Here is a 15,675-nt window from a genome sequence, read left to right on the forward strand (position 1 = left end):
CAATTCACAATCTCAGCTGCCACAAAAGGAGGTGGGCCTGGCCATAGCATCTGACAGCAATCTGGGAGGGGCCATGTGACCCCACATACCCCCCCCCCCCTCACCCACACATTGCCTCTGACACAGACTATGTCTAAATGGTCCACAAAATATTGCTGTCATCACAGAACAGTGCTTTTCAACCTGTGGTCCCTAAACCTCTGGAGTCTATAGACCATGTTTAAGATTTTCTATGGGGTCTGCACATCCCTTTGAAATATTTTAGGAGTCTGCAAATGAAAAAAAGTTTAAAAACCATTGAGTTATATAATTAAAGAACAATTAATATAATAGAGGGGAGAAAAAGGATAAACAAATATCAGACCGGGAGAAAAAGTATGTTTTTAACAGATTTGTGAAATGAGATATACAAGTAACAGAGAGAGGAGATACAGGCAGGCTTAAGTGTCTTAGAAAAACAGTAGAGTTAATAGCATTTTTATGTTGGTGAAAAGAATTGCAAAGGGAAAGAAAAGGAGGTTCTGATCCAGTAATAAGACGATGTAACAGAACAGCAAGTTCTGTTATCTGCTCTATGAAAGAAAAGGTTGAAAATGATTTTATAGATTATGAAACCAGAAGGGATGACTGAGATAATCTGGTCTGACTTGCTGTCTAATGCAGGCATTTGGACTTTCTGAATTAATTCCTGTTTGAACTAGAGCATATCTTTAAAAATATCATGTCTTGATTTAAAAATTATTAGTAAGCCACCACAAGTCTTGGTAAATTATTCCAGTCATTAATTATCTTTACTGTTGAAAATATGCACCTTATTCATAGTCTGAATTTGCCTAGTTTCTGATTCCAGCTATTGGATCTTATTTTATCATTTTATGCTAGACTGAAGGCCCATCTATTATCAAATTACCCTGTGTGGGTACTTAGAGAATGTGAGCTAAATAGATTGAGCTCCTTGAATATTTCACTATAATCCTGTAATTATAGTGGCTTTTCTCTATCCAATTTATCACCATCCTTTTGGAATTGTAAACACCAGAACTGAACGCATCATTTCAGTAGAAGTTACACCAGTGTCAAGTATGGAGCTAATACAACCGCTCTACTCCTGCTCAATATTAGCTTGTTCATGCATCTAAGGAAACGAGCCCTCACCATTGCACCAGATGCTCAAGTTCTTTTCAGAGGCACTGCTTCAGAGGATAGAGCCTCCTTCCTTTCAGTATGACCTAGTCCTAGATATGACTTTATATTTGACCACACTGAAACATGTACTTGCTTGCACCTTGGTTATTAAGCTATCCAAATCGCAGGCACAGATGTTTCCTCTAGCCGTGGGTGCTTGACCTCTCTCCTCCGTTCCTGGTTCTAGCCCCACCCCACTCCACCTCTTCCTCTAAACCTTTGCCCCCACATTGCCTATTCCCCCAAGCACACTGCATCCTTGCTCCACTCTCTCCCTCTGGGAGCATCCTGAACATGGCAAAACAACTGGGGTATGTCTACACTACCACCCTAGTTTGAACTAGGGTGGTAATGTAGGCAACCAGAGTTGCAAATGAAGCCCGGGATTTGAATTTCCTGGGCTTCATTTGCATATTGCCGAGCGCCGCCATTTTTAAAAGTCCGCTAGTGAGGACTCCGTGCCCCGCGGCTACACGCAGCACGGACTAGGTAGTTCGGATTAGGCTTCCTATTCCGAACTACCATTACTCCTCGTTGACTGCTGGTGAGTATAAAGCAACTGCTAATTTTTCCCGATGGGTGCTCCAGCCCCAGAGAATCCATGGAATTAGTGCCTATGATCCCATTGCTCATTACTGACTAATTGCTCTTGGTCAGTAACCTGTTCTCTTCCTTCCTTCCAACCCCCCAATCTTAGTCTCTTCTCCAAATTTCTTCATTGAAGATTTTATCATTTCTTCCAGGTCATTAATAAAAATAAGTATCCTGGGGGACCAAGAACAGATTATTGCAATGATGCCCTTAGAGACACACCCCTTTGATGATGATACCCTATTTACAATACCAGTGAGACCTATCAATTAGTCAGTTTTTAATCCATGTAATGTGTGCCATATTGATTTTCTTTGATAATAGTTTCTTAATCAAAATAACCTGTAATATCAAGTCAAATGCTTTAAAGAAGTCTTGGTCTACTATACCACTATTAACTGTATTATTCAAACGTGAAATATTATGTAAGTTAGTTTGACAAGATCTATTTTCCATAAATCCATGTTAATCGCATTAATTATAATAGCCTCCTTTAATTTATTAATCAAGTTCCATATCAGCTATTATTTTGCCTTGTATAGAAGTTAGGCTCACAGGGCTATAATTATTCAGGTCATCCTGTGTATTCTTTCCAATGCTGGAACAACATTAGCTTTCTGTTAGTCCTCTGGAGGTTCCCCAGTATCCCAAGACATACTGAAAAAGTTAACCAAAACTACTCATATTAAATGACTAACTTTAGTAGCTTCTGGACTGCCAAGCAATCGGCCATGGGTTAAGCAAGCACAGGCTGCTGCAAGGGCAGGAGTAGTCTGTTAGAACTAGCAGGGAGCATCCAACAAGATGGTAGCACTGAGCAGACTAGCATGGTTGCGTTTATTAAGAGTCTATATACCTGCTTTGGGGGTCACATGGTTAGACCCTTGCTTGTGGATTAGCTGGACCCTCCAAATACTCTGGACAAACCTCCCTGCCCATGATGAGTTTAAATCATTCCTGAAACCTGCTCTACAAACATCTGCAATGGCAATCTAAATCAAATTAGGCATAAACCAAACATTCAGTGTTGCCTATTAGCTCAAAACTTATTCAAAATTACAAGTAATATAGAAATGGATCTTTTCTCAGGGTGAAATCCTGGCCCCATTGAAATCAATGAAGGTTTTGCTACTAACTTCAATAGGGCTTGGATTTCACTCTGTTATTACACAATATTGACATTGAATTTTTCTTTAGTAAGCTATTTAACTGAATAACCTGGGGGGAAGGTCTTGCACCTTACATTTTAGAGATCATATCCAACAGTAGAGCTTCTCCAAGATAATTCTGCTCTGATGGGAACAAGCACACACTGAAGTTGGGCTCATTTCATTTCCATTCTTCCTACTGTGCCCCAAACAGTTTCTCTACATTCTCATACATTTGTGGGCATTTCTGACAAGAAAGCCCCACTGTGTACTACATGAATGTGAAAGCAGGCTCTTTGCTGGCCAGGCCTCTCGTGCGTATTGCCATCCAAGCAACAGGTCAACTTCCCCTTGATGGAAAAACCTTACACTACGTAACTTAAAGATCAGTGAAGAACAGGAACCTAAACCAAACATGAGAAGTTCATGTAAAGTTCGTGCTGGTTGTGCCATGCCTGATAAGGCAGAAAGGGAAAAACAGGAAACCATCTCATCCCCTTACTCCTGTCAATTAACAGACAGTGTCTGCTAGCTTATCACAAAAAGCACGCAAAAGCTTTCTCCATAAAACAGCTTCCCCTCCTATATCAAATTGAGGAATCCCGAATAAACATTGGAAGGCAGAATACGAGCCAGGTCCAAGGACTAATCACCCAAGGGCCACCTCCCGCTCACCGAACCAAATGAGTTCCTGTAGAGCGTAACGTATAGCAAACATAATGTATACCAAATATGTTGTTGTTGTTGTAGTTTGTGTGTCTGTAAATGTAAGTATTGTTATCTGCAATTGTTTAGAGATATTGTTAAGTAGTAGTGTGAAGAGTTTTAGATAAATGATTAGTCTTATAAGTAAGACTGATGTAAATGTAACTGTAATAATCTCTGGTCCCTTGTTACAACTATTGGGATTTAGAGAAACCTCAAAGAATTTTCTTTACTGTATTGCATTTTGCTTATTAGTCACTCTAATAATTATTTGGTGCCTACATATGTACAAAATTGATAAAATAATAATTTATACGTAGCAGTCCTTTAATAAAAGTTTAAAAGGTATTAGTAATAGTTTGCCTGTTTCTGCACCTTCCTGGGACTAGCCCCATTCCTGAACCTTTTACTTTATTCCACAATGAGAAGGAGGAATATTTATTTTAAAAAAGAAAAGAAAAAATAGGCATCTATCTATAACTTTCTGCCCAAATATTTTTGCTAAGCATTAGTCCATCTCCATGTAATAGTTGTTTTTGTGAAATGGAGACTTGGACCACCCAGCTTACTTCTTCATTAAATCACTGGTATGTTTTTGTGTATAGAGCAGTTCACAGGCCTCTTTCCAAGCCATATAAACTTTCTTCTTAAAAGATCTGAAAATGGGTACAATTTGAGATCACAAGGCATGTCCTCCCATTAGAATGTTCCCAAGATTAAATCAGAACTTGGCAAAATAAATCTTTGGCTCATTTCCACAGGGAATTAGCAATAGTCAAATTTCATATTAGGAACTGGGTTCATTAGTCGACATGAGAAACTTTTAAGTCAACATGGTACTTTTATTTTATTTTATTATGAGTTTCATGTGAGAAGGGAGGAATGATCTGGTGGACAAAGTACAATAAGGAGACCTAGGTTATACCAACAATATGGACATTCCCCAACTGATCACATAAGCTTATCTTTACAACCCTTGCCCTCTCTTCCCCTGTTCCCACTCTCATTATTATTACCTTCAATCTGTCTCCAAATTTAAGGCTCTGATTCAGCAGTCAAATCCACATCACTCGACCCTTTTGCCCAAAGGAATCGCCATTGATTTCATCACATGAATGAAGCCTTAGACTACAAAGATAAATTGGAAAAATAAATGCTATTTGCGGTAAGCAAATTGCATATCTTTTTCCGATTTACTTCTGAAAGAGGCTTTCCGAAATTTGGCCCATCTATATGGAGCCAAATTTCGGAATAAACCCTCTTTCGGAACATCTCTTCTTCCTCATAAAACAAGGTTTACAGGGATGCCGACAAAATGCATCCGCTTTTCCAACATTTTTTTTTTGAAAAGTGGACACATTCCTTGGACGCAGCGGAGCTTTTCTGGGATACCTTGGTATCCCAGAAAAGCTCTGCAGTCTATACATGCCCTAAGTGTTTAGAGAAGGAACAGAAGAAAGATCGTCCCTCTTTTTCGTGTTTGTGAAGCTGCTCTTATTACCTTTTTGGCACCTCCCACTTTTTGAATGTTGTGTGCCAAATTATCAAACTGCAAGTCGAATACCAGCATAAATACTTGTTAGAGCTGCTGTGAGGCTTCATAATTAATATTTGTAAATAATTTGGTTTATAATTATGTTTAGATGCCATTATGGAACTATAAAGTATAATATATTATTTTATTATTAAGCATTCATCCACATTTAGGATTTATAATGGACATACTGACAATAGCGTGATAGCATGTGAATGCAATATTAGTAAATACAAAAGCTTTAGGGGGTAACCAAGTTAGTCTGTACACGATAAACTTAAAAAAACAACAAATAGTATGGTAGCACTTTAAAGACTAACAAAACATGTAGATGGTATCAAGATGGGAAATACAAATAAAGGAAAGGAAGGTGAAATGCCTTTATTTTAATCTGTATAGATTCTTATATTATCCTTTTCACTGCAGTATCTGATGGTGGAATTAACAAAGGTACTTAGTGACCTAAACCCCAGACTTAGATGCCTAAGGTTAGGTGCCTATACAAGTTTTGAGCTACTGAATTCCATAGGTACCTAAACTCACTTGGGGCCTAAATATTCATGGTATTCCCTCAGCACCTAAGTTTATGTCTCTGGGCATGCACAGTGCTGCATCTAGGTATCTGGATGCCTCCCTCCCTCTCTCCCATGCTTCAGTGATCTAGCCTCACACTAGGGAAAGATGAGCATTTCAGCTAGTATCATTTCAGCTCTTAAAGTAATGAAATAATTCATCTTTTGAAAATGCGTAGAATCAATCACAAGTGTACAAATACCCTTCAGAAACAAACCAAACAGCAAAATCCATCAGTCAGCTTGCACACACTCCCACAGGAGAGCAATATACATTGAATAGAATGTATAATCTGTGAAAAAATTTAAGGTAAACTGTAATTTAGTCTTTTTTAATGTAACAAACAAAACCATATACAATTCCAAAGAATTCCCCCTCACTCACAAAAGCACAGATTTTTCTTATTAAAAATGTAATTAATACTTTGCTTAAAATGTTTAAACAAACACACAACAAACCCAAGCTACCTGTAGAGTCAAATCATCTCACCAATTGTCTTCCTAGTTCAGACTCACCAAAACATACCTAAAAGAATCATTTAATTTTAAGGGTCAGATCAGCCAGCTTCATTAATGTCAACCATGTTCACTCCCTGATAGCTTTATGGAAATGTTTTATTTTGAGACTAAATTTTCTCAAACTATTTTATCTCAAAGGTGAATTTTCAGAAGTTTTAAAGGAAAACAATGAGTTGTTTTAAGGTATTTAAATATAAAAAGTACCTTTTACAAAGTTAGTGCTTTCATGCTCTGTGATAAATCAAAAACTGATTAGTTTATAACTTTAATCTTAAATGAGGAAAAGTGACTTAGAAAGTTTTAAGTAATTCACTTTAAAAATAAAAACATATCTGAGTAACAAAGTAATGAACTGGCAATAAATAGTACTTACAAGTAATTGCTGTTTTTGTATTTCTTGGGAGCTGATACCATGAGGCCATAAGCATCCATGGGTCTACGGATTGGAAATTCAGACAGACCCCAATTGTTCATTTTATGTTTGTATAGTTTAACATATCCAAATCCAGAGCTAAACTCGGATCTTCTGTAGATAATGGAAATTTTGCTTATGTCTTTGGTCTTTATGTATATGTTCATTATATTAATAGAGTACAGCCTTTTTTTCCAGCTGATCTCCTTGAAACTTCCTGGTAACTAAATTCTTCACAAATTGTGAAATTTGTACAGTTTATCCAAAAAGAATATTTTCTTGAGTATTAATTACTCATGATTATTTTTTTGCCATCGCTGATAAAAATATTCAAAAATTCATGTTATTTCCTCCATTTTTGACCAGCTTACAGTTTGGTCAACATTCAAAACTGACATTTCAACTGAAAAGTTTTGTCAAAAATTCTAAAAATGCTTTTTGCTGATATTTTATTTTATTTTTTCAACTGGCTCTAGTTCGACCTGACATGCTCAGAAACTTGATTTTATGGAAGCTTTTGTGATTACTGACCTGAAACAAATTATTGCCTTATCTTTTCAAATTTTTGCCTTCCTGACTTAGTAAAACATCTCCTGTCATTCAAAGTTATTATTTATATAAATTAGAATTAAACTTTTTAAAGTTTGTTTTTAATTATGGACATTAATCCATTAGATTTACATCTGTTAACATGGTCCTGACATTTACAGCTAAAACAGTGGTGGCATCTTTGCTTCCATAAGTGAGATGACTGTAATAAAGGAATTGTAAATTCTTCTAATTGCAAAAGATTTTAATACTGATCCTGAAATAGAAAAAAAAATGTTTCTAAATTATAACAACGAAATACCCTTTCTTTTGTAAACTTAAAAAACAACAAATAGTCTGGTAGCACTTTAAAGACTAACAAAACAGGTAGATCAGTGGTCCCCAACCTGTGGAGGTTGCCGGGCGCCAGGGGGCATGGCCATTCGCCCGCCGGGTGCCAGGGGGCGGGGACGGAGGCGGGGCCCCCCCATAGCCGCGCGCCCCCATCCCATAGCCGCGCCCGGGGCCGGCGCCCCCCACCCCTCCTCCAAGTGCCCGGGGCCACCTCCAAGGGTCGTGCGCCCGGGGCTGGCACCCCCCCCCCTCCAAGTGCCGCGCGCCCGGGGCCGGCGCCCCCCCTCCAAGTGCCGCGCGCCCGGGGCCGGCCCCTCCTCCCCCAAGCTCCGTGTGCCCGGGGCTGGCACCCCCCCTCCTCCAAGCGCCGGGGGCCGGGGCCGGCGCCCCCCTCCTCCAAGCGCCCGGGGCCGGCGCCCCCTCCCCCCCAAGCGCTGCGCGCCCGGGGCCGGCGGTCCCCCCCCCAAGCGCCCGGGGCCGGCGCCCCGCTGGGGCCGGCGCTCACCATGCACCTGGAGCTGGCTCCAGCACCGTGCATACGCCACGTGCCCAGGGCCAGGCCAGCCCCGAGCACGTGGCGTGTGCACAGGAATGCCCCCGCGGGCACCATGGCGCCCGTGGGCACCGTGTTGGGGACCACGGAGGTAGATGGTATCATGAGCTTTCATGGGCACAGAAGTGGGCTGTGCCCATGAAAGCTCATAATACCATCTACATGTTTTAATAATCTTTAAAGTGCTACTAGGCTATTTGTTGTTTTTTAAGTTTATCCTGTATAAAGTAACTCGGCTACCCCTATAAACCTTCTTTTGTGTCATGATTGTAACACACATTTTAAAATCCAGATTTTAGAAAAACAAAAAGAAGAATAACAGATAAATTAATTTCTGGACTCCTGAGGTCTCTGTGCGCTCTTCTACTGCTATGGAAATAAAAAGATGCCTTTGTTATTTTAAAAAGAAAAGAGTGATTGAATTCTGGTTGAGATGAAAGACACTAGCAGCAGAGTATCTGTCTTTTCCACACTTAATAATTGAGACTTCTGCTTCCTGCTAGATATTCTTTTTAATTGGACCTTCAAGTTATAAATACAACTAAATATGCCATTTAGTTAACACAAGGATGTTAAATAAACAAATCTCAGCTTGAGCTAACTCATAACAGAAAGTGCAAAATAGCTTACAGACAGGCTTTTTTTTTTTTTTCATTTCAAGACCATTTAATCCCTTACAGTACATAGATTCTAAGTAAGAAAATAATTCTTTGTAAGCCTAGTTTTTTCCTCCCCTAAGAGTGTGATTGAGATGCAAGGTGTTTGCTCCCTACAAATAATCCCATAACCTTTTCTTTGTTCTAAGTACAAAAGACACATCATTCCTTTCTCAAGCACCCATTTGTCATCAATAAACTTCCCTGTCCAAAATCCTTTTTAAAAGTTCAGGTTTTTTTTAGCAGAAATAATGATCAGAGAAGGGAATTAAAAGGTGAGAAGAGGGATATAGTCTTCAACTTTATATGAATCCCAGTAGAGCAATCTCACCAGCATGCAAGATGTGCCATGGTGAGTACTAAATAAAGCCATGATGCTGAGTGCTATAACACTGCATATCAAAAGGATATATAAGCACTTTTGCCTCTTAATTTATGCAGAGAAGGTTTTAGTTAGAAGGTTTTATTTTATCTAAAGGTAGTTAGTGACAACTGTCTGATTAGGATAGAGATATAGCACATTCATATTTGCATATTTCAAGAAAACTGCATCTCTTTGCAAAGTCTAGCAGACTAAAGTGTAAGATAGGGAACACAGTTTTCGCCAAGAAATTCTCTGTAATGTGTTAGGGCCAAATCTTGCCACCTCTCCAGCTACAGGCACTAAAGGCCCTAAACAGAAGAGTGACACAGACCACTTTTGCAGAGGACTGGGGAGGTAGTCTCAGAGGGGGCATCTATACTGCACCTGTAGCTTGAAATAAGAGACACAATTTGAGGTAGGCAAATTGAAGTAGATTATTTGGAGCCAATTTCGAAACAGCTTATTTCAAAATTTGGTGCTATCCACTCTGCACTTATTTAGAAATAAATTGCTATTACGAATCGTTCTTTACTCCTCACGGAATGAGGTTCACAGGGACATCGGAATAGCGAGCCTGTTATATTTTGAAATACCAGGCATGATCAAAAGACGTGGAATAGCTATTTTGCGATACCTCTGGTATCCCGAAATAGCGCTGCAGTGTAGACATAGCCAGAGAGGAGGGGGTGTAAGTGACTAGTCCAGTAGTCATAGAATCCTAGGACTGGAAGGGACCTCAAGAAATCATCAAGTCCAGTCCCCTGTCCTCACGGCAGGACCAAGCACCATCTAGATTAGGGATGGGCAATCATTTTTAAAAGGGGGACGCCCTGGAAGGTGCAGGGCCTCGGGCAGAGGGGGCGGAACCAGGAGACTTCTTGTGCTTACCCCCCACACCCTGATTGGCCTGGAGTGCGGCAGTGTGAGAAGTCTTCCCTTTCCCCCTTCCCATCCCATCCCCCCCCCCCGCCCTCTAGAGAAAAATGCCAGCTGTTATTTTAGAACAGTTGGCAGGTCCCTCTAGGCACCTAGCAGGAGAAGACCTTGCATGCTTCCCTTACGCCCAAGCCAATCAGGGCCTGTGGGCAGAGGAACACAAGAAGTCTCCTCGGCCCTCCAAGAGCGCGTGGCATCTAGAGAGACATGCTGGCAATTTTACAACAGCCAACGTGTCTTTCTAGCCTCTTTGTGCCCCTGGCAGGGAAGGGATAGGATGCAAGAGACTTTGTGTACTCCTTACCCCCAGGACCTGATTAGCTGGAGGGTGGGAAGCGCACAAAGCTTCCCCCCTCCCGCCAAAGATTCACAGCAGCTAGAGAGAAACGCCAGCTGTTTTAAAACAACCTGTGGGTGTCTCTAGCTGCCACATGCTCTTCCGGGGGTGAGGAGACTTCACATTCACCCTGAATGGCCTGGGGGTGGGGGAGTAGCAGGGCAGCCGTGGGCCAGATCCACTGGCTTGGCAGGCTGAATCCAGCCCATGGAGGGCACTTTGCCCATCCCTAATCTAGATCGTCCCTAATAGATGTCGATCCAACCTGCTCTTAAATATCTCCAGTGATGGAGATTCCACAACCTACATAGGGAATTTATTCCAGTGTTTAACCACCCTGACAGTAAGGAAATTTTTCCTAATGTCCAACCTAAACCTTCCTTGCTGCAATTTAAGCCCATTGTTTCTTGTCCTATTACGAGATGTCAAGGAGAACAATTTTTCTCCTTTCTCCTTGTAACACCCTTTTAGATACTTGAAAAACAGCTATCACATCCCCTCTCAGTCTTCTCTCTTCTAAACTCATAGACTCATAGATTTGAAGGTCAGAAAGGACCATTATGATCATCTAGTCTGACCCCCTGCACAGTGCAGGCCACAGAATCTCACCCACCCCTCCCAGAATAATCCTCTCACCTATATCTCAGATATTGAAGCCTTCAAATACTTTGAAGACCCCAAGATGCAGAGAATCCTCTAGCTGTGATCTGTACCCCATGCTACAGAGGAAGGCGAAAACCTCCAGGGCCTCTGCCAAACTACCCTGGAGGAAAATTCCTTCCCGACCCCAAATATGGTGATCAGCTAAACCCTGAGCATGTGGGCAAGACTCATCAGCCAGACACCCAGAAAGTTCTCTAGTAATTCCTATCATCCCTCCATTGACCTATTTCCCACTGATACTGAATGGTCAATTAGTTACCAAGATCATGTTATTTCATCAAACCATCCCCTTCATAAACCCATCTAGTTTAATCTTGAAGCCAGATAGATCTTTTGCCCCCACTACTTCCCTTGGAAGGCCGTTCCAGAACCTCACCCCTCTAATGGTTAGAAACCTTTGTCTAATCTCAAGTCTAAACTTCCTACTAGCCATCTTATATCCATTTGTTCTTGTGTCCACATTGGTATTAAGCTTAAATAATTCCTCTCCCTCCCTGGTATTTATCCTTCTAATATATTTAAAAAGTGCAATCATGTCCCCCCTCGGCCTTCTTTTGGTTAAGGTAAACAAGCCAACCTCCTTGAGTCTCCTTTCATAAGACAGGTTTTCCATTCCTCAGATCATCCTAGTGGCCCTTCTTTGTACCTGTTCCAGTTTGAATTCATCCTTCTTAAACATGGGAGACCAGAACTGCACACAGTATTCCAAATGGGGTCTCACCAATGCCTTGTGTAATGGCACTAACACCTCCTTATCCCTACTAGAAATACCTCGCCTAATACATCCCAAGATCGTATTAGCCTTTTTCACGGCCATGTCACAATGGCGGCTCATAGTCATTCTATAATCAACCAGGACTCCGAGGTCCTTCTTCTCCTCCGTTACTTCTAACTGATGTGTCCCCAGCTTATAACTAAAATTCTTGTTATTAATCCCTAAATGCATAACCTTACACTTCTCACTATTAAATTTCATCCTATTGCTATCACTCCAATTTACAAGATCATCCAGATCTTCCTGTATGATATCCCGATCCTTTTCTGAATTGGCAATAGCTCCCAACTTTGTGTCATCCGCAAATTTTATTAGGGCACTTCCACTTTTGGTGCCAAGATCAGCAATAAAAAGATTAAATAAAATTGGCCCCAAAACTGATCCCTGAGGAACTCCGCTAGTAACCTTCCTCCAACCTGACAGTTCACCTTTCAATATGACCCGCTGTAGTCTCCCCTTTAACCAGTTGCTTATCCACCTCTCAACTTTCATATTAATCCCTATCATTTCCAATTTAACCAATAATTCCCTATGTGGTACTGTATCAAATGCCTTACTAAAGTCGAGGTAGATTAGATCCACTGCATTTCCTTTATCTAAAAAAATCTGTTACTTTCTCAAAAAAGGAGATCAGGTTGGTTTGGCACAATCTACCTTTTGTAAAACCATGTTGTAATTTGTCCCAATTGCCATTAGCCTCAATGTCTCTAACTACTTTCTCCTTCAAAAATTTTTCCAGGATCTTACATACTACAGATATCAAACTAACAGGCCTATAGTTACCCGGGTCGCTTTTTTTCCCTTTCTTAAAAATCGGAACTATATTAGCAATTCTCCAGTCAAATGGTACAACCCCTGAGTTTAGAGATTTATTAAAAATTTTTGCTAATGGACTTGCAAGTTCATGTGCCAGTTCCTTTAATATTCTTGGATGAATATTATCTGGGCCCCCCAATTTATTCCCATTAAGCTGTTCAAGTTTGGCTTTTACCTCGGATATGGTAATATCTACCTCCATATCTTTAGTCCCATTTGTTAAGTTACCATTATCCCTAAGCTCTTCATTAGCCTCATTAAAGACTGAAGCAAAGTATTTGTTCAAATATTGGGCCATTCCTAGATTATCCTTAACCTCCACTCCATCCTTAGTAATTAGCGGTCCTACTTCTTCTTTTTTTGTTTTTTTTCCTATTAATATGGCTATAAAACCTTTTACTATTGGTTTTAATTCCCTTTGCAAGGTCCAACTCTACCTTTAGCCTTTCTCACTTTGTCCCTACATGCTCTAACCTCAATAAGGTAGCTTTCTTTACTGATCCCTCCCATTTTCCACTCCTTATATGCTTTCTGCTTTTTCTTAATCACCTCTCTGAGATGCTTGCTCATCCAGCTTGGTCTAACACACCTGCCTATAATTTTTTCCCCTTTTCTAGGGATACAGGCTTCTGACAGCTCCTGCAACTTTAACTTAAAATAATTCCAGGCCTCCTCCACTTTAAGGTCCATAATTTCTTTAGTCCAATCAAGTTCCCTAACTAATTTCCTTAATTTATTAAAGTTAGCTCTTTTGAAATCAAAAACCCTAGTCTCAGATTTATTTTTGTTTATCCTTCCATTTAATTTGAACTGAATTAGCTCATGATCACTCGAGCCAAGGTTGTCTCCTACAACCATTTCATCTATGAGGTCCTCGTTACTCACCAAAACCAAATCTAAAATAGCATCCCCCCTTGTTGGTTCAGCAACTAGTTGATGAAGGAATTAATCAGCTATCACATCTAGGAAAATCTGAGCCCTATTATTATTACTAGCACTTGTTCTCCAGTCTATATCTGGAAAGTTGAAATCTCCCATGATTACACAGTTTCCATGAGTATTTACTTCATTAAAAACATTAAAGAGGTCTCTATGCATATCCAAATTGGATCCTGGTGGTCTATAACACACCCCAAGCATTATCCCAGGGGAGGATCTGATAGTTTTCTTTCCCAATGTGATTTTTGCCCAAACAGACTCTGTCTTCTCCATTCTAAACAAGTCTAATTCTTTCAGTCTTCCCTCACATGTCAAGTTTTCTAGACCTTTAATAATTCTTGTTGCCCTTCTTATCCAATTTCTTCACTTCTTTCTTGAAATGTGGTGCCCAGAACTAGACACAGTACCCCAACTGAGGCCTAATCATCGCAGAGTAGAGTAGAAGAATGACTCATATTTAGCTTGTGGTCCACTATGACCCTAGATCCCTTGCTGCAGTACTTTCTAGACAGTCAATTCCAAGTCTGTATGGCTGTGTCTAGACTGGCCAGTTTTTCCGGAAAATCAGCCGCTTTTCCAGAAAAACTTGCCAGCTGTCTACACTGGCCGCTTGAATTTCCGCAAAAGCACTGACTTCCTACTGTGAGAAATCAGTGCTTTTTGCGGAAATACTATGCTGCTCCCATTTGGGCAAAAGTTCCTTTTGTGCAAAACTTTTGCGAAAAAGGGCCAGTGTAGAAGCTGAGATTTGTTTTGCGCAAAATAGCCCCGATCACGAAAATGGCGATCAGGGCTTTTTTGCGCAAAAACACGTCTAGATTGGCCAGCGACGCTTTTCTGCAAAAAGTGCTTGTTCCTCGGAGACCTCTTACAATGATGGTGTCTCTCCTGCAAGCACTGGTGTCATGGTTTACAGTTGCCACATTTAGGGGTAGTATGATTTGTGAGCCTCACAACAGCGCCATATAATTTACAATACGCCACATTCCATTCCAACAGTGATCCTCCATCAGCCCCGGCTGAATTGGATTTACATAGCCACACCTTGTATTCCCTCCCCCTCCTGGCATGAGCTGTATTTACATATCAACAGTTAACAGTTAATTATCTTGCAGAGCTAATCAATTGTAGTGGGCACACCCATGCCCAGGGCAGCTCTTTCCTTTTAGCTGGCTGATAGCAAGCAGCAGTTCAGTCCCTGCTTACATGTGAAACAGATTCTTCCTTCCTAAATGGAGTATTTTGCATTTGTACTTATTAAACTTTATCCTGTTTACCTCAGATCATTTCTCTAATTTGTCCAGATCATTTTGAATTTTGACCCTAGTCACCAAAGCAGTTGCTTTAAAGGGGCACGGGCTGGCTACGGTGCCCGTGCCAGGTGCAAGCCTGCCAGCACCCAGCTAGCAGACCCTGCACCTGGCACGGCTCGAGCCACCCTCCCGATGCCCCCTAACCCTCCCCCTCTTCCCGGGACCAGGCTGGCAGCTCCCGGGAGCTTGCCCGGGACCGCAAGAGGCGGGCACCGGCCTGGGCTAGTGCGGACATCGTGGAACTCGTCCACGACCTCCACACTAGGCATAGGAAGGTGGCCGGCTAGGGCAGGAGAGCTGCCATCCTGGCCACCCAGGAGCAGGTGTGCATGAAAATCAAGGGGGTCCAGTGAGACCCCTGACTCTGAGCCCTGAGCTTACAATGGCTGTAATGGGTCAGACCAAAGGTCCATCTAGCCCAGTAGCCTGTCTGCCGACAGCGGCCAACCCTAGGGACCCTGGAGGGGATGGACCGAAGACAGTGACCAAGCCATTTGTCTCGTGCCATCCATCTCCAGCCTTCCACAAACCTTGGGCAGGGACACCACTCCTACCCCCTGGCTAATACCACTCCATGGACCCAACCTCCATGACTTGATCTCACTTCCCTTTAAACTCTGTTCTAGTTCTAGCCTTCACAGCCTCCTGCAGCAAGGAGTTCCACAGGTTGACTCTTTGCTTTGTGAAGAACAACTTTCTGTTATTAGTTTGAAGCCTGCTACCCATTCCTTTCCTTTGGTGTCCTCTAGTCCTTCTTTATGGGAACTAATGAAGA

General features: G+C 41.5%; 1 long non-coding RNA gene across 2 annotated transcripts in view; it reads right to left on the reverse strand.

Annotated features, from left to right (window-relative positions):
• LOC102457035 (uncharacterized) overlaps positions 1-15,675 on the reverse strand; it is a 193,843-nt gene that overhangs the window by 11,652 nt on the left and 166,516 nt on the right. The window lies entirely within an intron of this gene.

The sequence above is a fragment of the Pelodiscus sinensis genome, chromosome 4, assembly GCF_052426305.1.
Source record: "Pelodiscus sinensis isolate ZL-2025 chromosome 4, ASM5242630v1, whole genome shotgun sequence".
Classification (NCBI taxonomy): domain Eukaryota; kingdom Metazoa; phylum Chordata; order Testudines; family Trionychidae; genus Pelodiscus; species Pelodiscus sinensis.